We start from the raw sequence: 20,874 nt of genomic DNA on the forward strand, positions 1-20,874 counted from the left end.
AATATCAAAACAAAGACATGCATCAGGTGACCACCGAGTACAGATTGATGGGAAGCAGGAAGAGACAAGAGGGAGTGCCAATGAAGAAGCTAACAGAGGACTGGGGCAAAGGGGGGCAGATAGGGCCTCTGCATAAAGGGCAGAGTGGGGAGGATGAAGCCCCCAGCAGACAAACCTGGAACCAGATTTCAATGGCTTGAATGTCTTTTTTAAGTAGCTGTCTATCCTATTAGAATTGGGGTACCATGTGAGTACCCCCTCACTTTCTCCAAGAAAGGTTTAAAAAAAAAAAAAAAAAAAAAAAAAGGATAACTGCAGGTCCCAGGAGAGAGAATACACTGCAATTTGTCTCTTTTGCTCCCTTGCCCAGGTACTTTTTGGTTAAGACATAGAAAGATTACTAAACTTAAAACTAGGCACACATTGCTTTCTGAGAGTTTTAAGCATTGCAATTAAAAACAAGCAAACACGTTGCCAATTATTGGTTTCCATTGGTAAATAAATAACCCCCAAGTCTTGGCTTCTAGTGTCCCTTGTCTTCTAAGTGAAGAAATGAATTTTTTTCAGGAGGACCACTACCAGGTGCATGATTATGCCCTACAAGGCTGATGCTTTTCCCTTCTATTCTCTAACCCCAGCCATAGGACGGACTTGCTGTTTATACACAAAACATGAGTGTATGTCTCATCTTCTAGAGGTCTTTCTGAGCCATGCTACCCCCTAGTCAACTGTGCAGGGCCTGGGTTCAAAACCTTCCGAACCATTGTGCTCCCAGGGAAAGCAAGCGCATGGAACTGTTACTTCCCTGTAACTACCAGCTTGATTCAGTGCACAGTTCTTACATCCAGGATGCTAATTCCAAAACCAAACATTATCAGATATACTTTAATTAGCACTCTTACGAACATGTTTATGTTAAGTTCAAATTGATATTGACAATTAGCTAATATTTTTTCCTGGAAATGTCCTAAAGCAAACATAAATAAACAACATACATTTTACTTCCCAATGCATTGCTTCTTTTTTTCTCTGTGCCCTTTAAGTATTTACAATTCTATATGGCTTAACTTCACCATTTGTACAATACAGAGATCAACAAATTGAGGGATGGCTATCAAAGCAAAATGAGGGAACTCTGGGTAGCACTCCTCTTAATCCTAGGCAAAGACACAGACTTCCCTCTTTGTAAAGGTCTTCAGGAATCCTGAGCTCTGACACACTGTCATTTCCCAAATGAGGAGTCTGTTTCTAGGCTGGTTGAGTAACTCGCCCCTAGGACATGGAGCTGGCTAAAGCCAGAACTGGCAACACAACTCTTGTCTCTAAATCCCCTGTCCAGGTTCTTTTCCTCAGCTCCCCAAACTTCTAAAACAGCCATGGCACTTGGCTCTTAGATTCCTGTCTAAAATCTTGGCCCATGTCTGACTGAGACCACAGACTGATCTGTTTATGTGTGATTAACACATAGAAAGAATGAGACTTTTCATCCCCAAATCCTGCTGGGAATATTTTAACTTTGTTAAAAAATTTTTTAAAAAATGATCTGATTGTATATCATTAATAGCTTAGTGAAAGGATTCAAATGGTTGTACCGTCAAATTAGTATAAAAATTAATGTAGCATCAGATTTACTTTCAAACAGCCATTCTCAAGGAAAATTCTTTTGAGATTAATGATAGGTTGAATAAAATTCCTTTGTTGAGCCTCCAGCTCCTGGAGGATCCCACTCCAGGGATCCAGGGGCTGGGTCCAATACTGACTTTTCAAAACATCCTTGGTATCATGCAACTTTTATATTCATCCTTAACCTGTCCGTGGAAATAAAATGGAAAGATGTGGATTAAATGATTCTACTATATTTTTAGTGACCCCACCCAGTTTTTGTTTGGTTAATGTAAGTTAATAAGAAGCATAATTCCTTTTCATAGTTAAGTGAGAAAGTGAACATTTTGTGTTAGATGGTTCTGTAGTATTTAAAATCTCAGATTCGTGAATGTTTGAGATTAAATTATATTTGGGAGATTTTTCTTTCCAGAAAAAAAAAAAAGGGCTTCACTATTAACAATTCATGGGTCCTTAAATTAACCTTCACTCCAATGACCACTTCATCCTTCCCCCAAATGAGGTTTGGAAATGCAAAATGGATGTAGACAGAAAGCAAATCCAAATTCATTAACATATTGCAAACACTAATCCTGGTATTTTTATATAGTAAAATATTATGAGCTCTAGATTTTTTTCCTGATTTTTTTTTAAATCTCCTAAATTTTAGAAGAAATCTAGCATTCACTCTTACTAGTCTTAGGCAGCCATAATTTTAGGTACCTTAGAGAAAACTGTGCTTCTGATTTTGAGGAGGTTAATGTTCAGATACAAGGCTAGCTGGATTTTTAAGCTCCCAATAATAATGACAGAGTGTGTTAGAAATTACGTCAGAATTTTGGCACATTCCATCTTTCCTACGTCTAAGAACCAAAGAGAGTCTACAAGAATATTCTTATGTGTTTATGCAAATCCATGCTATTATGATCAAAGATAGCCTTTTTAGTCATTGAAATAGAAACATGACAGAAAATAATCGACAATCAATTTTATTATACATGTATAATATCTTCTCTGAAGCCTTAATAGCAACTGAATATAATAGAGAAAAGAAATATACAAATAGAGGAGGGTTGGGGGGGGGGGCATGGCTATAATTCCCAGGGCTTCTAAGTAACTATATCTAGCATATATGTTTGTTTTATGAGTCTAGCAAGACTGATGGTTTAAACTGCTTCTGAAACATATTTCGAACAGGCAAGTGGCTTACGTTGTTTGACATGAATCTGCTGGTATGTGTATGATAAGAATATATTGAATACTTGAGCTGACAGGCAGTACCTTGAGGAGTTTTATATTGAGAAAATACACACGTAATTTTCCCTAATCTCTAACTTCATGTAATCGTTCTTAAAAATCCCAAATGCAGGGGGCTAAAGTCTTCCAAAACGTTCACAGAACTTTTCTTTCTCAACGGGAAAGTGTAGTAACAACTTCGTGTCCTCCTGCCTGCCTCCCTTCTGCGTGTCTGGTGGGGGTGGTAGGTTTGTTTGGAGGAGGTTGTGTTTTGTTTTTAGGACAAAGTGCACTTTCTTATGAAAGAGACAGGGAAAGTTTTACCTGTCTGTCTTCTGTTCTCTCTTCTCTCTCTCTCTTCTTTTAAAGATTGGTGATAAGGAATTCTAACTACTTAATGAGATGGGAGAGGCCTCACTCCATTGGAGTGGAGGAGCCCAGGTGGAAGTTGATGGATTGGACAGGTAAAGAGAAGAGTCCCGCCCCTCATGCCTATAGTTGGGTATATATTAGGGAACCTTAAAGTATGTACAGAGAGAGAAAGAGAGAGGCACCTGAATTCTGTTATCTTCTTAGAAGATTCGCAGCGAAAGGCTCTCAGAGGGGGTGGGGGGGGCTGGCAAAACCCTGGAAGCAGAAAAGAGGAGAGCAGCCTTGACCAGTCTCACTGCTAACATGTTGTACCTGGAAAACAATGCCCAGACTCAATTTAGTGAGGTAAGGCTTTAAGATTTTAGCCCTCTGCATAGAGATCCTTTTCTTCGCTTCTTCTTTTAAATAAAAACATACTTAGTTGGGGTTCTAGTGACCCAATGTAAATGTGTTTGCAAGTCGTATGTAGGAATCTGCTTTTCTGAGTGAATGTTTTCTGTAGTGGCTGTAAGAATTTCTTTTATTTTCTTTGAGTATCAGATGAAACAGTAGGAGAAAAGGGAAAACAAACAAACAAAAATTCCTGGGTGACATTATGTATTCGAAGAAACACAATATTCAGGATTTTCCAAAATCGCTTTTCTTGTAAGAACAGCAGCAGAAGTAGAGAAGACTCCGCTGGGAATATTGATGGCTGTGAATGTCCCAGTGATAGAAATTGATTGATTGTGTATTCACTGTTTAGTGCAGTTCTCTAGGCTTCATATTAAAAGGAAACAGTTCTTTTTATTTATTTATTTTTAAAGTAATGAAGTGTGTTTGTTTAAAGCACACATCAGTCCCAGGAGTTCATTTAAATGTAAAGATGTTTGAGTACAGTCCGCACTGTGAGGTGACTGAGGTAGAAGTTTACTGTGGATGGACAGACAAGTTACTTCAGAACAGTATGCTATTAACCATTGATAAGTGTGTCTCTGCGTGTGTGTGTGTGTGTGTGTGTGTGTGTGTGTGTGTGTGTGTGTGCACAAATGTGAACATCAGAGCATTCAGGATTTTAGCGTTGGGCAGTCCTCTGCTCTCAGCAAGTTTGACTTAGAGATTTAAATCACTGGGCACGGGGATAAGGGGGATGTAAACCGCTGGTCAGACGGGAGGGCTCTGAGGATGTGTCCTCAGGCCGGCAAGGTCTAACAACAATATTAGTTTACATTCCTAGGAAGAGGCAGCTGTGTTGACACTGATCTGATTGGGAGGGAGCAGGGGCTGGCTGTCCAGAAAGAGTCCGGTCTTTCCTTTCCGATGGGAACCTTCCCTCGCAGGTGAATGCTTGTTTTAAAAGAGTCTGAGGTGCGGGGGAATCCAGCTCCTTCATAGTCAAAACAAACCATAGCACCCAGCTCCCACCTCAAGAGCAAGAGAAGCACGGGGCAGTTAGAGCAGGGCCAGTGCTGTGTGATTGACCATGCTGCTGTCTAGACACCTGAACTGTGCAAATATAACAGGGGAAATATCAAGTTATCTCAGGGAGGAAAAGGAAGTGCCTGCTTTCCTTTAAAACAGACAGGCAGTCTTGTCTGTCCTTGCTAGAGAAACTTGAGTTTCTTGTTTTGCTTTACCATTGAAAGGGAGCTTATACTGTTAGCAAACAATTTTAAGGAAATACTATAACTTATATGTGCGTCTGGCTCTTTCCGCCGCATCCAGTGGCGGAAACCAGCTCGGTTTTCATAATTAAGAAACAATCAGACTGTCCATCTAATTTCAACAGTATTTGTAAGCTGTTTTGCACAGTAATCTTCAAGTGTCTAGGAACTAGCTCTCCTCTCCGTGTGACTTTGAAAGTGGCAAGCAAAGTTGGTTCTAAGATATGGGTGAGAATATCACAAGCCCAGAGCCAAGGTACAAAGAAATGATTGTCTTAAAAAAATATAGTGTCAGAAAAGAAAGATAATTAAAAAAAATAAAACATGACAATGGTATATTTTTGGGGAAACTGCCTTTCATAGAAATGGTCATTTTTATGTGCAAGAATATGGCAGCCTTATCATGAAGGAAATACCTCTACACTGGCGTTTCAAATGCTACTCAGAGTACAGTGAGGGTGTTGGAGGCTGATGGGCCAGCTGCGGGAATGTACTGCACTGCCTAGAAGACAGCTATAAAAGAACATGGCTGAACTTCCTGTTGTCTAAATCACTTTCCTCACTTGCTTCACTGACCTTCCTATTCTTCCACCAGTGTATGCATTACGAGGTAACTTCATGGCCAGGTCCTGTTACGACGAGCTTCCCTATCTGTGCGGGCTTCTCGTTTATATCTAGTGCTACCTCTAAGTATATAAAATATTTGGGTCCACCTGCTTCTGTGACTATGGAGTTTTAATAAAGAAGAAATGGCACTTTGATATTCATGTTCATCCGTACCCATCAACATAGAAATAGCAAGAATTGTTAAACCTGGACAGATTGGGGTTATAAAAGGAAAGTAATATCTAGCAAAGATTATTTAATAACTATAATGTACTCTCTGACTTAAACTAATTTTTTTAAACTTAACTTACTGAGAATTTGAGTTGATAATTCAAAAATTAGTAAAGGCGCAGTATGTTTCCTCTCTGTACTCTCTTCAACTTTCCAGTTATTCCCCTGCAGCAGAGCTGGACTCAGGAGAGCTACTAATGAGCAGGAAAGGGTCCAGAGGGAAGGAGGCGATGGGCAAGAAGTGACAGGCAGGGCTTAAAGTTGTACCCTTGTGTGACAATGGGGAAGTAACAAGCCTGCACTGGGAACTAGTGCCAAGCTTGAAACCATCCCAGATTCAGATAAAGAGTGTCACAGGAAAGGAATTTCTTCCCAGATCAAATTCTACTTTCTAAAACAACAACACAACAAAAAAGGGATGAACAAACAAAAGCCCTAGACTGGTGCCCCCACCCCCACTACAATAATACATCAGTGTGTGTGTGTGTGTGTGTGTGTATGTGTGTCTGTGTCTCTGTGTGTGTGTGTCTGTGTCTGTGTGTGTCTGTGTGCAGACTCATGTGTGCACATGTGTATGTGTGTGTCTGTGTGTGGGCTCCTGTGTGTAGGTGTGTATGTGGGGGTGGAGGTGGGGGATGGGGAAGGCCAGGTTATGGGATAGGGAAGAGAGAAGATATGAGAAGGCGAGAGGGATACTTTGTTTCAGAAGGAGGTCTTTGCAGAACCACCCCTAGTTTGGAGAGGGAAAAGGACCTTTTTGTGAAACGATACTAAACAGAGCCCGAGACTCAGACCTCTCCATTTTACTACTTGGAGTAGATTGTGTCTCGGTTTGTGTTTGAGAGCGCTCTATGTATACTACTATGTACTATTTACTAATTTGTATCTGGCATTGTGTGGAGCAGCTATATACACTCTGAAGAGGACTGTTGTAACTCGGGGGAGCTGCCCAGAGAGATTTCCATGAAGTACTTATGCAATGCTTCCAGGAAAGTGCTGCTGCTGCTGCTGCTGCTGCTGCTGCTGCTGCAGCAATAGCAAGAGCCCTAGCAGGCCAGGTCACTGACCTCAGAGCCTGCATGGTCCAAGCAGACAAGCTTTCCCTGTCTCTGGCCTTTTCTAGTGGCTGTATTTTAAATGGGGAACAGTGTTCTACTTCTTTGTTAGTAAATGCCAGTCCTAAGGGTTCCCATGCAGGGCTTGAAATAAGGAAACTTCTAGGCCAAGAACAGTGGCAGGCATCAGCTGTAGATTGACTCCGGGTGTCAGCCACGTAGTCACTCACGAGGCTGCCTTGCCCTACCTGTTTTCCAATTGGGTGCCCTCAAGCCCAGAAGGGACTGGGAGAAAGAGATCTTAGATGGCAGATCATAGATCATACCTTCCTTGCTACTATTGGAAAAGAGATGGTCTGATAAAGAAACACTTATCCTTTATCTAGATAAGGGAAAGCTTGTTTGGTCTGGTTGTTTTTTAGGAGAGCAGTGATCCTCGACAGGGGTGTGGGGGGACAGAAGTATGAATGAATGTGACCCACAGCAGCCCGAAAGGACGGGCTGTTCTTTCCGCAGACTACATTCATTTCTTGGATGCAAACCTGCCAAAAACTTTCCTAGGTTTGAACACAGAGGATTTAGAATGAATTCTGTACTCTGCCCGGTTAAGGAAGTGTGTGTCTGTGGTCATGAGACGTGGCTCATCAAGGAGCATTTGAGTGAAAAGGTTAAGGAGTATGTTGTCACTAGCTTTCTTTGCTGTGCTCTTAGGAGAAAGGAGCATAGGGCAAAAATATCTTCTCTTGCAGCTATCAAGTCAAACTTTTTGCTTTGTTGTTGAATATTTTTCACCTTTTATTTTATATTGATAATAAAAAAAAAAGGAATAGAGACAGCACTAGTGATCAAAAGAGAACTCAGTTAAGGAAGAAAATCTTTTCAGAATTGCCATAGGGCTCATTCACGGTGTTGCTTGTTTTGAAGATGGCAATGTGTTCTAACCCTAGTGGACTAACCCCTCTGCTTTGATAGCTGATGAGAAGAAGGTTGGGTGATGGGCAAAGGTGTTCTCTGTCATCCAGTGCTGATTTTAATGGTGCTTATAGAGAGTATCCAACAGGACAGAGGATTTGGGATTTAGAACACGATGACTCGGAATGTCAAAAGGAAAGGTAGTTATTCCAGAAGTTCATCTGATTCACAGTGGAAGATGACGTCAGTGCGGTAGGGAATTGTAAGCAAAATGCAAAGTGTCAGAGTAGAATAAAAACCCCTCCTAGGACAGTCAGGAAATTCCAAATGTATATGCTGGATGCAGCTGAACTTGAAGGGACAGAGAGAGCTCTCTAAGTCTAGACTTAGAAGAGGGAAGGAAGATTTTTAAGGGAAATGATAAAACACAGAAGGCACACAAGTTAGGTGCTGACTGACATGCTCAGAAATGTCATGTATTTCAATGGAATAGAAAGTATGGAGTCATTAGGACAAAAGGTTAAAAATATTAGAGTGGCTAAGCAAGGTCCACGCTACTGAGAGGGGAGTGTGTTGACAGTGGCCTAGCAAATCGGGGATGAGCTCTGAGCAGAGAACTGTGCCGTTGGAACTCTGTGTGAGAGCTCCTAAGGAGGAAAGATGAATGGTTCAGCCATGAACTGCATGGAAGTAGAAAAATGCATTTCTCGAACTCGCTACACATCGGCTGCCAGTTCTGCGCAGCTCCAGTGCGCTTTGCTACACCAGTTGGGATAGCAGAAAGGAACCCTTTCCCGGGTCTCACTCAACTCATGTATGCTCTGCCCATAGCTCTCTTCAGTAGCTGGGGTTCCTGCCAGAGATAAATTGGGAACACTTAGTCTTGTTTTACCCTGTTTATATCTGCTACTCCAGTAAAATTATTAATAGTACTCCTTTTCATTTGCAAAAGTCTTCTAGTTGGTATATAAATTACTTGATTACACTAAAAATGGACTGTATTATTTTCATATTTTCCCAAAATAAACTATTCTCAAATAAGGAGTAATATATATTTGCCTGTGGATCAGACATCAGTCACAATCCACATAGATTATTTTTCCCATTAAAAAGATAATTTCTGTATGACCCAGTAAGTCCTGAAAACTAACTTTAGACACATGGGCTGTTCTTGAAAGGGAGGCAGGAGTGAGTAAGTAGTGGCCACAGACTTTTGAGAATCTGCCAGCCTAGGAAGGACAGAATGTGCTCATAAATGATTCCAACATAAAACTAACTTGAGAGGCACACTGTAGCTTCTGAGAGAGAGAGACATACAGAAAGAGACAGAAACAGAAGGACAGAGTCTGAGACAGAAAGATAGAGAAGAGAGAGAACATCAATTACTTGTGATTATTAGTGAAAAATATTTCATGTTAGAGCTTCTATAATTCAGCAGATAATGGAGGGTTGGAAATCGGTGTGCAAAGAATATAGGTATAAAATTAATAAACTAAGGGAAAATAGAATCATATCAAGGCATACTGATTTCAAAAGAAAATATATTGATTTTATACACTTCTCTGCATTAAAAATGAAGGGCGTTCACAGAAACAGTGAGAGAGAACTACAAGGGTTTTTATGCTCTGAAACAAGAATTTTGTTCACAAGTTTGAGATTGCTAACTTTGATGACATGTTCTGGGGTGCTAGGGGGCACACTATTGCTAGAGAGAAGAATTAGCCCACAGATGACTTGAGCTGGAAGGCATGGAGCATCACCATTTCAGTTCCATAGACTTCAATGGAGATAGTGTTTTTAGTTTATATGGAAATCAGAATTAGGGGCAAACTTCAGATGGTTTTCTTTGTTATAAATTAATTATATTTCCTGGTCATCATAGGTCCAGGATAAACCTTCTATTCTGGCCTCTGCTCTCAATAAAAAAATTGCAGTGCTAGAGATAAATATGGAAGACCAAATCCATCTGTGAGATTTGTTCAACATGAGAATTCCAGTCAGAAGGTTTTAGAACAAGGAGATATTCAGGTGGCAATACCACCCAACCCCACCACCAAGTTAAGAAAAACATATGTAATACATTTAGTCTTTAATTTCTCACATAAAGCATCTTACCCATGTCATTTTAAATTTTTATTTTTGGGAGGTTGAGGAACAACAATAGCATCTGAAAAGTCATGTTGGGAAGAGCTTTCTTTGTCTGTGATACTGAACTTCCCTTCCACAGTACCCTCCGCCCCAATCACTCTATTTCTCCAAGGAAAAGATGCAGGCAACTGAGAGAANAGAAGTGTAGAACAGCGAGACTGGTAGGACAGGCCATGGGTGGATAGATGCTGACGGGGAGTAGACGACTTGATATAAACACAAAGAATAACCTGGTATGGTGTAGACCTGTAACCCCAGCACTCTTAAGGCAGAGACCAGGACACTGCGGTAAGTTTGAGGCTACCCCAGTCTACGCTGCAAGTTCCAGCAAGTTCAAGCTTGAGTCTNTTTTTAAAAAAATCAAAATGAAAAAGATAAAAATCAAGACAAGTAGGGGAGAAGGGTAGGAAAGATGGCTGAGCTCCATGATCAGTGAAGGAACACCCTAGCTTACCTCACTNCCCCTTCTCTTCCTTTCCCATNTAACATTCCATTACACCAAACACATTCCAAAGTGCCCAGACTTATCATCCTTTTAACTCTGTAGACTTTAAGACAATGCCTTATCATTTACGCTTGATTTTCTTACATGATCTGGAAGTGTTCTGTTCAAAATATCATTCCTCTCTGTTTCAAACATGGGACTTTGCTTGTTTGTTTGTTTGTTCATTTTTCAAGACAGGTTTTCTCATTGTAGTCCTGGCTGTCCTGGAACTCACTCTGTAGACCAGGCTGGCCTTGAACCCAGAGACTCTCCTGCCTCTGCCTCTGGGGTGCTGGGATTAAAGGTGTGCACCACTACCTGCCTCTGCCATGGGCCTTTTCATTTCTAAACTTAATTTGATGTTGTACTGTGACCAACTCATGAGCCCTAAGTTTTAAATGAAGTCATTCAAAAAGAAGACAAAGTAAGGATACAGGACTGTAGATGTAAGCTGAGATGGCCTTCCCAGATAAAAAAAACTGTCAACTTAAAATTGAGCAGCTGGTGTTCGAATCACACATTGATCATGGGAAGGGGATTAACTTTGAAATCTTTTTGGAAAAAAAATTGATATTTCATTCAAAACTTCTAACCTGAACATTTTTTCTTGTTTCCTAAGAGACCAAAAAAATGGTGGTGGTGGTGGGGAAGGCTGGATAAAATATTTATAAAAGCTGTGGTGGGTGGCCAGAGGGGAAAAAAGTCATGAATCACTCTCCTCAGCGACTCTGGAAACACTACAAAGGAAATAGTCCCCCGTTCTTATTGGTGCAGAAGCCACTAATAGGTGCAGTTAGTATAATACCCCTCCAAGAATTACCACCCCCAAAGAGGGCTTGCTTTAGACAGGACTCTGCACCAGCCTTTTCTCTCTTCCTTTCAAGCTTGCGCAAAACCCCCACAGGGGCCATTTCCAACCAAGGCAGTGATCTTTCTGAGGCTGACTCTTTCTCAGATCACAGAGACAATGGGGAAGAGACTCTGTTTACTCAAATCAGTCTGGATTAGTGTCAGTCTATTGATGGAATCAGAATTAAAAGAAAAACCATTACCCCTCACAAAAGGCAACAACATCAGATGTCTCAGGGATGGCTTGACTACTTTTAAGCAGACTATGGGAGACACTTCCCAGACTGAGGTAGAAGACCCATCACACAGAGATACTTGGCAATACCAGCTGAGGTAAAGGCAATTCTTGTAAGCATCGCGTGTGGGAAATTACCTCGGCAGGCAGTGTCCAGACACTTAGAAGGCCAAAAACCTGACTGAGGAGGTGGAGGGAGAGATTCCTTTTCTGGCTTGCTTTCTGTACCCCAACCCTCATAGGCCCATCTATTTATCTCCAGATGGGTTCCTTTGGAGTCATTAATGCTCTCTGGGAGAACTACTCTACCTGTGGAGTCCCGCGTAGCTGACATTCAGAACAAGAGTTCTGTCCTCTGAACCTCTCAAATGATAGGGAATGGGGTATTTGCTTCTGAGTCCTCTACAGGGCTGCTAAACAGTTTTCTCTGAATGGTTTGGATGGCCATTTGTTGCTCTGGCTTCAACTGGTGTCTTCACATAGAAATGTACTTTTTGGTATCTCCTAAAAATATGACTATTTTTAAATGGCAGGCAAAATATTATAAATATGCAAGGTTTGTCCTTGGTATATGCTGTAGGTAACAGAAACCCATGCTTTTTCCTGATGTCTGGCAGGGTATTTGTTTGGTGGTTTGATTAATTTTGGGGTTTCCTGCAGTATGGGGAGTTTTACTCAGTTCTGTTAAAATTTCAAGTGGCAAGAAAGGTTTTCGAAAGATGGATCAGTTCCCTGGCTTAAGAATGGGTTGTGCTCTTAACAGGTAAACAGGGCAGAGTAAAGGCTACTTTCATATAATTGATTGCCTATGAGGGCAGAGAATGTGTGTGGTTAAAGGGGGGGAGATTAGATCTTTATCTTGTGTTGCAGTTAAAGTGTTTACTTGCTCCTAGGCTTATTTCTTGATTCAGTCTGTCCCCTGTGTGTCTAAGGCTAATCACCAGAGACGTGGGTAGTTGAATGTGGGTGAATGAGCTTGGTGGGCAAACACCCTCCTCTGATTAGCTTCTATGCTCTGAGAAATCCTAAGTCATTTTGCTTAAACATATCACCTAAGCCTTTTCCCGCCAAGACACCCACTGTCGAGCTGGGTGACGAAGGGCCACTTTTTTGATTGAGGTAAATAAAGTGAGATGAGGGGGTTAAATGACCTCCAGAGTGAGGCCTGCCTTCGCCAGAGCTGCTAACCTCAGTTTTTGTTTTGCAGTGAGGAGTGACAGGTTAGAGGAGGACCCCCAACGCCAGCTACGTCACACTGTCTAATTACAAAGTATAGGAAGGCATCGAAACGTTTACCTCAGATGAAATGAAATATGTAGCAATCAGCCAGGCAGACAAGCAAAAGTAAATTAGAGGGCTAGTGCAGAGACCAGCAGCAGACCCCACATTTGATCCCTGGAGCTGAACCTCGAAGACAAGGAAGCAAAAGTAAAATGAGAACTGGTGGCCCTGTGCTCTCCATTTGCAAGTGGCGAGACTCAAGTGGATACTCCTTGCTTTGTGCTCCAGTGTCTACCTTGCAAGTAAAGATTGCTGGGTAGGCTCTGGGCATGTGGCTGGTATATAGCCTGGAAGAAGGTCATGCACTGAGATCATTTCCAAGAAACAGATGATAAGTTTGATAAGCCAAAGTCTTGGCTCCTCCAAACTAACATTTGTAATTCGTTAATCCTGTCAGTGTTCTGAAACAGAGTGAAAGATTGTAAAATTTTCTGACTATCTAGGCAGAAAATCGTACAAGTCAGACAGGGCTAGGCCAAGTCAGTGGCCTAACTATTAGAAACTAAAGGCGTCTCTAAGCTTTTATTCAAGAAGTTTCCTTCCAAAGGAACCTACATTTGCCCATAATTGTCTTTAGTAGGAAGTAAATAATAAAAACAAGACCTTCAAAATGGAGACTCTTATGGCTGACCTACATGCATTGAAAAGAAAGTCTAGACCATCAGGTGAAAAAAAAAAAATCTCTGCCTTGGCACAAATGTGAGTATGTGTTCATTTTCAGGAAGTAGAGGCTCCTTATTAAGCTCCTCGGTTAGGTGTGAGCCATCAGCTATTACTCACTATGTGCGAGTGACAACTCTGGCTCTTCTGCTGGGAGTTCCCACCAATGCTGCGGCTCAGAGAACAATTCCCATCGACAGAGAGCATAAAAAACACAAAGCAAAGGTCAGAGAGATTAGAGGAGATGCCCTCTATTCTCAGCTGACAGATGGGCACCGAAGTGAGTGCAGTCTGGATGCAGAGCTGCTTCAGAGTAAGCCAGGACGGCCTGGTTACCTTAGAATAAGGAAGAGACTTTTCTGAATGTGGTTTAAAGTTGAAGGATCTTGTACTTGTTTCTGAAAGGACAGATTCCTGTGCCACAGATATCGCTTCAAGTAACAGAGATTTGTTCCCGACTACAATGCGTATGTTCTCCCATGAACTTCTTGCCTGGTGGAACAGACCAATGTCTGTAATATTTACTGACTGCAGTTGCAATGATAATTATGTAGCACCAAGGGGAAGGGATATGAAAGTGGGACTCCAAGGTGGGACTCTCATCTGTCTGGGCAGTGAGACAGGGTGTGTGCCGAGGACATGGAAACAGAAAGTTAAATACTGAAGCAAGAGTTCACTTCTGAAAAGTTGAAGGGAGGGCCATTTGCCAAAGGGAAGTGGTAGTGACTGCCTCTCTGGTCAATTTAAAGATGTGGACATTTTCCTAAGAGATCTTCTCCCGGGGCTCACCATTCAGAGTTTAAGAGTGCCATGAAGAGATTCACACAGTCTTTCCCATGGAAGCACAAAAAAAAAAAAAAAAAAAAAAAGGATGTTCCAAAGAGCTAGGGCTCTTTCTGTAATTATGGATTAAGTAGAGGAATCCTGAGAACAGGAAATGGCTTACTGGGTAGGGTGGAAGCCTTTAGCTATATGAAAAGATCACGTTCCTTAAATGCAAATTTCAGATGCGTATTCCAGGCAGCCATTCCCAGGCACATAGAAAGGAGACCAATGAGATGATTCACTTAACTATCATCACACTGTGGCTCTTAGTGTAACACTGAGCAAATTATTTTAACCCACGAGCTCCAGTTCCTTCATTTTAAAAATAAATATAAAATGTGAATATCTATGAGGACACACGGAGACCAAGAATGCCAAGCCCGTGAATATTATAAGGCCCAAGATGAAGACTCCAAAGGAGTGTTAACATCAATAATAGCTAATATCTTTCCACAGAGAGGCTTGCATATACATGCTAAACACATATCGCATTTTAGCGTTTACTTTGGACAGTTATCATTATTAATTGAAATCAATGTCTTCCAAGTCATGTCAGCATGAGCTGCACATCTGCTGCAATGTAATTGCCCTCCTGTTTCATATCATGACATTGGGTGTAGATTAAGCCGATGAACTGAGAATTGTTGCTGAGTTCTGCAGCCACTGGATTGTATTTTCCATGTAGATGGCCTTACTCTTACTGAAGATCTTCATTAGCATGCACTGCCTTTCCCCAACATAACCACAAGCATAAATAGAGCTAGCAAAATATATGGTTACTCGGGACTTATGATGCCTTTACAGGGCAAAATAGAAAGAAAAAAAAAAAAACCCAGCCATAAACATACTTCTACCTGAACTTTAATGAGTAGCTGACAGGTTCAACAAACTGAAGTTCTGAGTATCTTCCTCTAATATGAGTTAAGAATTATGAAACTAATTAAAATTATATATTTCTACTGTGCATCAAGCCTTCATTTTCTTGGTGTATAATGGTATCAGAATTGAGATTCCTCATGATTTGTACATCTCTGTCCTGATTACCAGTGTGCACACTTACTAAAGCCCTTGAGTTAAAAATTCCCTGTCTTAACTGAACTTCAGATATTTCTCTTTAGCTAAATTTAGGTAAGGTTTTCTCTTCAATGGGCTCCACCTTTTCTACCTCTTAAAACTCTCTGTATAGTTTTTGATGACGTGTTTGTCTCTTTGACAACCAAATTTAATCTGTTTGTCTGACCTGATCATGGAGTTTTTAAGGACACCTCTCATATATCATAGAATCTTGGCTCTCCATGATTCTTGAAACTTTATGTTAAAATATTCTAGATGGTACTTGGCCTATACTTTAGGTTTGTTTTCACTTAAACACTTTATTCTTACATGTTGTTCATTATATGAATGGATATGTTTTATTTTCAGTGACTCATTTTTTTATGATTGTGTAGCAACCAAAAAGGCAAAATACCTTTTTCTTTATAAAATATGGTTTTCAGAAAAGACACCAGGACCTCCGTGTTTAAGATAGAAAGATGCTGCTCTAACTCAACACCCTATTGTAAATATCTTCTTGACCTGAAACAGAATGCTTTCAGTTAATTATGTTCAATTCTAGCATAAAACAAACCATCATTTTCTGAAGTGGGACAGGTGGCGGAAGGATGAAAAATGGCAAGCATTCCTCCCTTAGGCTGTGTTTGTTGAAAAGCACTATCCTGCTAATATTATTGGATCAAAATGGAGTGCCATGTGCTAATGAGTGAGGAATGGAATGAAGGTTTTATGAAACCAAGGTAGTGAAGAAACTGTTTTCTTTTCCCAAGACAGCTGTAGAAGGCACACAAAGGCCCCTCATTGAAGTCTGAGGCAAAAGATTATATCCACTGAGGGAACTATGCCACTGAGGCAGATTTATTTTTTTTAATATTTATTTATTTAGGGTTTGACCAGGCAAATCTTAACAAAGACAAAAATGATGATTCCATGCACTTGTTTTGAAAGTAGGATCATAGCCTCATTTTAAAATAGCGTCTCAGGGGAGCTAATAGAGTGTGGGAGAATTAGTGGCACCTTTCCGTTGTCTTTATGGTCTCATGCAGATTCTTAGCCCATAGGAAGCTGGGGTCAAATTTGCTCACCTTCCTCACCCAGGGGAAGAGCACATAGCTGGTAGTGTCAAGACTAAAGCCCATGCCGCCAGGACTCAGAGTTTTGTTACACTAGAAAATCCAAACAGAAATATGAGAAGCACTGAAGAGGTCTAATCCCCTTACCCAACAGTCATTCAAGAGCCAAAAATATTTTTTTCCAAATGAAATATGTTGTTTTTTCCACAAGATCTCAAAGTATGTAGCATAGATGGCAATATCTAAGGAAGGGAGATTGGGATACTTGCCTTCTACAGGTAAATTTGGGGACAAGATATGTCTTTTGATTTTTTTTTTCCCCACACACAACTTTTACTTAAGTCCTGTTTGCAAGGCCATGTTCAAATGACTTGTTTTGATACTTTATTGGAGTTAATTTTTATAGGAAGGTGATATATTTTGAGCTTCAAGTGACTATAAGTTACGGTGTTTAAGACTGACTTTGCCCATTGCAACCAATTGAAACATTATTGAGCGTACGTGGAGGGAATTTAGGTCTATAACATGTTCAAAATCTAAAATGGTCACTGAAGAAGGGAAAATAAAACGAGGCTCCAGGGATTGTATTCTTCAGATATTTTGAGAGATCAGACAGAGACAACTCTACTCTGATGCTTTCCTAATCCTGGCTATCCACATTGAAGTTTAGTAGAGTCCATTGACAGCTGTAGCTACAGACCTTACATGGAAGGAAGGAAAAGAAACAACTTCTCTCCCTTTTATTTTGGGATTACCAGTTCTTTGCCCATGACGAAAGCCAACAGGTTTTCAGCCGTGGGGACCCCGATTTCTGTAACGACCATATCTGTGTTCCCCAACATTCTAAGGTCGTTCTGTAACATCTCAGAGGGTAGCATATTCTTGGGAGCACATCCCTGCAGTGTGAAGATCAGCCCATTTGTGATGAATGTGAATATGCTTCAGGGAAAAGCACTGGTGATACTTTGGGCCCAGTCAAGGAGTATTCGATTTCCAAGTAACTTCTATGGAAAATAAGCCAACTGGCTAAAGTCAGAAGAAATCAGCTCACTTATTATATGAGGACTACATCAGGTGGAAGAATAATTGTGCCCATTTTCATGTTCATATTTTCTGAAAGAAAAAAAAAAAGGCTTCCTCTACTCTCAGATGTGTCAGGACATGCTTATAACATTGACCTTCCTTCTTTCTTTATGTGTGCACAGTATGTTAGGGATATTCTGAGATCAAGTAACTTTGTCATTAGGAAGAGAGACTCACCTCTAGATTTCATTTCAAATACCATGGCACCCTTTGTACATAGGAAACACAAATGCCCAGTGGGCTTCTTCCCAGGGCAGTGTTTGTGTCTGATGCATAAATGTCACCTCCTAAGCCTCTGACACCCTTCCTTGTCAGCCTCAATAATCAGTTAGCATTCCAGTATAACTCATTTCTCCTCTGTCTGTTCATGGGATTACTGAGAGGAAAGAAGGAGGCAGTATTGTGTCCTCTTCTCCACCAGCTTCACTTTGCTGGAAAATGACTCTTCTATCACCTACCCAGTTTATGGGTAGGTTTATGCTAGGATTAAACACAGTTAACTTAAGACACTCCATTTGAGAGCTACAAGGAACATCTTCAGATGCCACTGGGAATATCTTGACTCTCTAATATCAGGCATTACAAATGCTTAGCAGTGGATGAAGAGGCCCTGAGGTTTCATCTTGCACTAAGCTCTAGAATTTATTTCCCAGTCCTGTCTGGAGGACTCTTGGAATTCTGAGAACTGTTGGTTGGTCCTTGGTCAGTCAATGTATGCAGACACTCCTCCAATAAAAGAAACAAGTGAGAATTCTTAAATAGTGGGTATTTCGAAAGTAACTTTTATAGAGCTATTTCCTGTGATGTTTTCCTTACTGATTTCTGATTTACTTACTGATTTCCAACAAACTAAGAAATGTGTCCAGGAAGGAATTTTACGTGTACGTTTTTACCATGATCCCATGCTTGTTCATTTCTCTTTATAGACATTAGAAAAAAAAATCAAAGATGTGTGTTTTGTTGTCATCTAAGTCCACAATTGGAAGTATTAAATTTATAACTTTTAAAAACTGAGACAATTGAATATACTACTTAGATTTGATTTTTTAAAGCATAATTTGCAAAGAACGTAGATTATTTCCGTTTTCCACTTTTTGTTTCTGGATAACAAATAGAACGTACACAAGACTGAAGACTCTTGTTTGATGTCATATAGACTGAGAAATTCCTAGGAACAAACCATGCTGTTTCTGGTCTAGGATTTTACTGAGCTGCATAGAACTTAAGAACATGACATCAGAAGCAGGCCAGTCAGCAATCCCTGGGCTCTCAGTTACTATTGGAAGACAGTTTCTTCTTTGGTGTCAAGTGTGTTCAGCCTCGCAGCAAGGGCAGGGCTGGCCTTTGAGATGCCTCTGTAAATGGAATTTTACTTTTTCTTCGGTCCTTGGAGAACTGATGTGTTTGCTTGCTGGCTTTTAAAACTTGGCCCCCAACTTTTCTCTTTATATGTATTGGGGTGGAGGGGGAAATTCAAAGGGCCGGTGTCTCTTTGTTCTTACCCAAGCCCACAATTAGTTGATGTTTCTGCTGTGTAGCTGGAGGGGGAGGGAGGGGTGGGCCAGCAGTCTTTTACTGCCTCCTAGATAGTGTTCTGCTGGCTCCTTTGTCCTTTTTGTCAGGGACCACTGCCTCCCTAATTGTCCTCATCTAGGGAAGCGCGTGCCCTTGCCAGCATTATCTGATTTCTACAGGACTTTCAAGAGTACTTTGTATATTGGCCCTTAACAAAACACAAATAAGATTTCTTCAATCCCCTTCCCAAGCTGTGCCCCCCACCCCGCTTGCTACCTAAGAGCTTTAGTTTAGCAGAGTGTAGACACATTTGTACCTGCCTCTATTTTTTTTTTCTGCCCACGTTGTCTACCTGTAGTTTAGCCACACCCGTCTGGAAGGGAGGTCGAGGATGAAGGGTAGGTAGGAGAGGGGTAGGCACTGTAAAAGTCAGAAGGGAGAGAAGACGAGACAAACAGCTGCACTTGTCAACATCGGATAAGTGTAAATAGATTAATAGTTATTTACAGAGCAAATGGGAGGTAGCATTCAGCAGTGGAATGTGAGTGTCTGAATGGAATGGGCTGGGTGTGCGACTGTGTGTATTGCAGCAGATGCTCTCTGGACTGAATGGAATGACTGAGTCCATTTCTCTCCTCCTGAGGCAGAGTTAAGATGGACAAAACCATGCTATTAAACTCAAAGTTTAAAATGAAAAGCAAAATTCAAGCCTTCACTTCCTTCTCTCTCTCTCTCTCTCTCTCTTCCTTTACTTCCTTCCTTTTTTTCTTTTCTTTTTCTTTTTAAAGTCATTTTTATGCTTCATTATCTTCCATAGCCTGAGTCTCTCGGGATTATATTTCTATTGAAAAAACTAGCCTCCTTGCCTCCTTTTTAACAAATGCACCAACAGGAATGATCCTGTCCCCCTTCATTAGCTGGAAGAGAAAACAAGGCTACCATGGTTCAAAAACTTGACATCAAGAGAAACGGAACCAAAGGCTGGTGAGCCCTCTGGAAACAGGCTCAAGGTGACTCTGATTAAGGGACAACTGACAGTCACTGTTAGAGGACGTAAAGCAGTTTCAGAAGTTCTAGTCCATCCTAGGGGTAGTGCTTGGGGTAAATTATTTTTCCTTCTCTGACTATGAGAAAGTTGTTTTTCAGGTAAATGGGCAGATTTTGATGAATTCCATAATCATCTCAGTACAAACCATCTCTGTCCACATGACAGAGCTACATGAACTATCAAGTATTTCTGAATTATATTCACCACAGTATTTATTTATTTATTTATTTATTTATTTATTTATTTAGGTTTTTTTTTTTTTTTGGAGACATGATTTCTCTGCATAGTCCTATTTATTTATTTATTCATTTAGTGTTTTGTTTTGTTTTGTTTTGAGAAAGGATTTCTCTGCGTTGTCTTGGCTATCCTGGCACTAGCTCTGTAGACCAGACTGGCCTCCAACTCATAGGATCTGTCTGCCTCCACCTCCCAAATGCTGGGATTAAAGGCATGTGCTACCACACCCAGCTCCACCACAAAATTGTATCTCTAGCTAACAGATGTAGAGTACAGATTCTTCAAAATTAAAGCTGGATGTCATGCTAGTGTTGTGGGTTACCTTTCAGTGCATGTGGTAAAGCTGACTGTGGTGCTTCGGGCCTATGAGCCCTAGCTCCTCAGGAGATAAAGGGAGGGGGATGGCATGAGTCTAGAGTTTGAATCTAATCTGTGAAGCAGACATCTCAGAAAAGAAAGTCCACGGTGGCATCTCCCTAACTATGCTCCCCATTTCACCCTAGTCATTTCAAACTTGTCCCCAGAATGATCAACTGTCACATAAATTTAGATGTAATGCTATAAAGAAATTTTGCCTTATGTGTCCAACCATTTGATACTCAACTCTCATAAATCTATCAGTTTTTCTCTTTGCTTATGAATATTATACCAACATGAGCGCTAGAGTGAGGCGTTGGTGGCTGCTGCTGCTGCTGCTGCTGCTGCTGCTTCTTCTTCTTCTTCTTC

At 40.8% G+C, this 20,874-nt stretch overlaps 1 protein-coding gene across 5 annotated transcripts in view; it reads left to right on the plus strand.

Moving 5' to 3' along the window:
• Tp63 (tumor protein p63) overlaps positions 1 to 20,874 on the plus strand; it is a 211,717-nt gene that overhangs the window by 118,231 nt on the left and 72,612 nt on the right. The gene's annotated exons all lie outside the window — the stretch shown is intronic.

Source organism: Mus pahari, chromosome 12 (assembly GCF_900095145.1).
Source record: "Mus pahari chromosome 12, PAHARI_EIJ_v1.1, whole genome shotgun sequence".
Taxonomy (NCBI): Eukaryota; Metazoa; Chordata; class Mammalia; order Rodentia; family Muridae; genus Mus; species Mus pahari.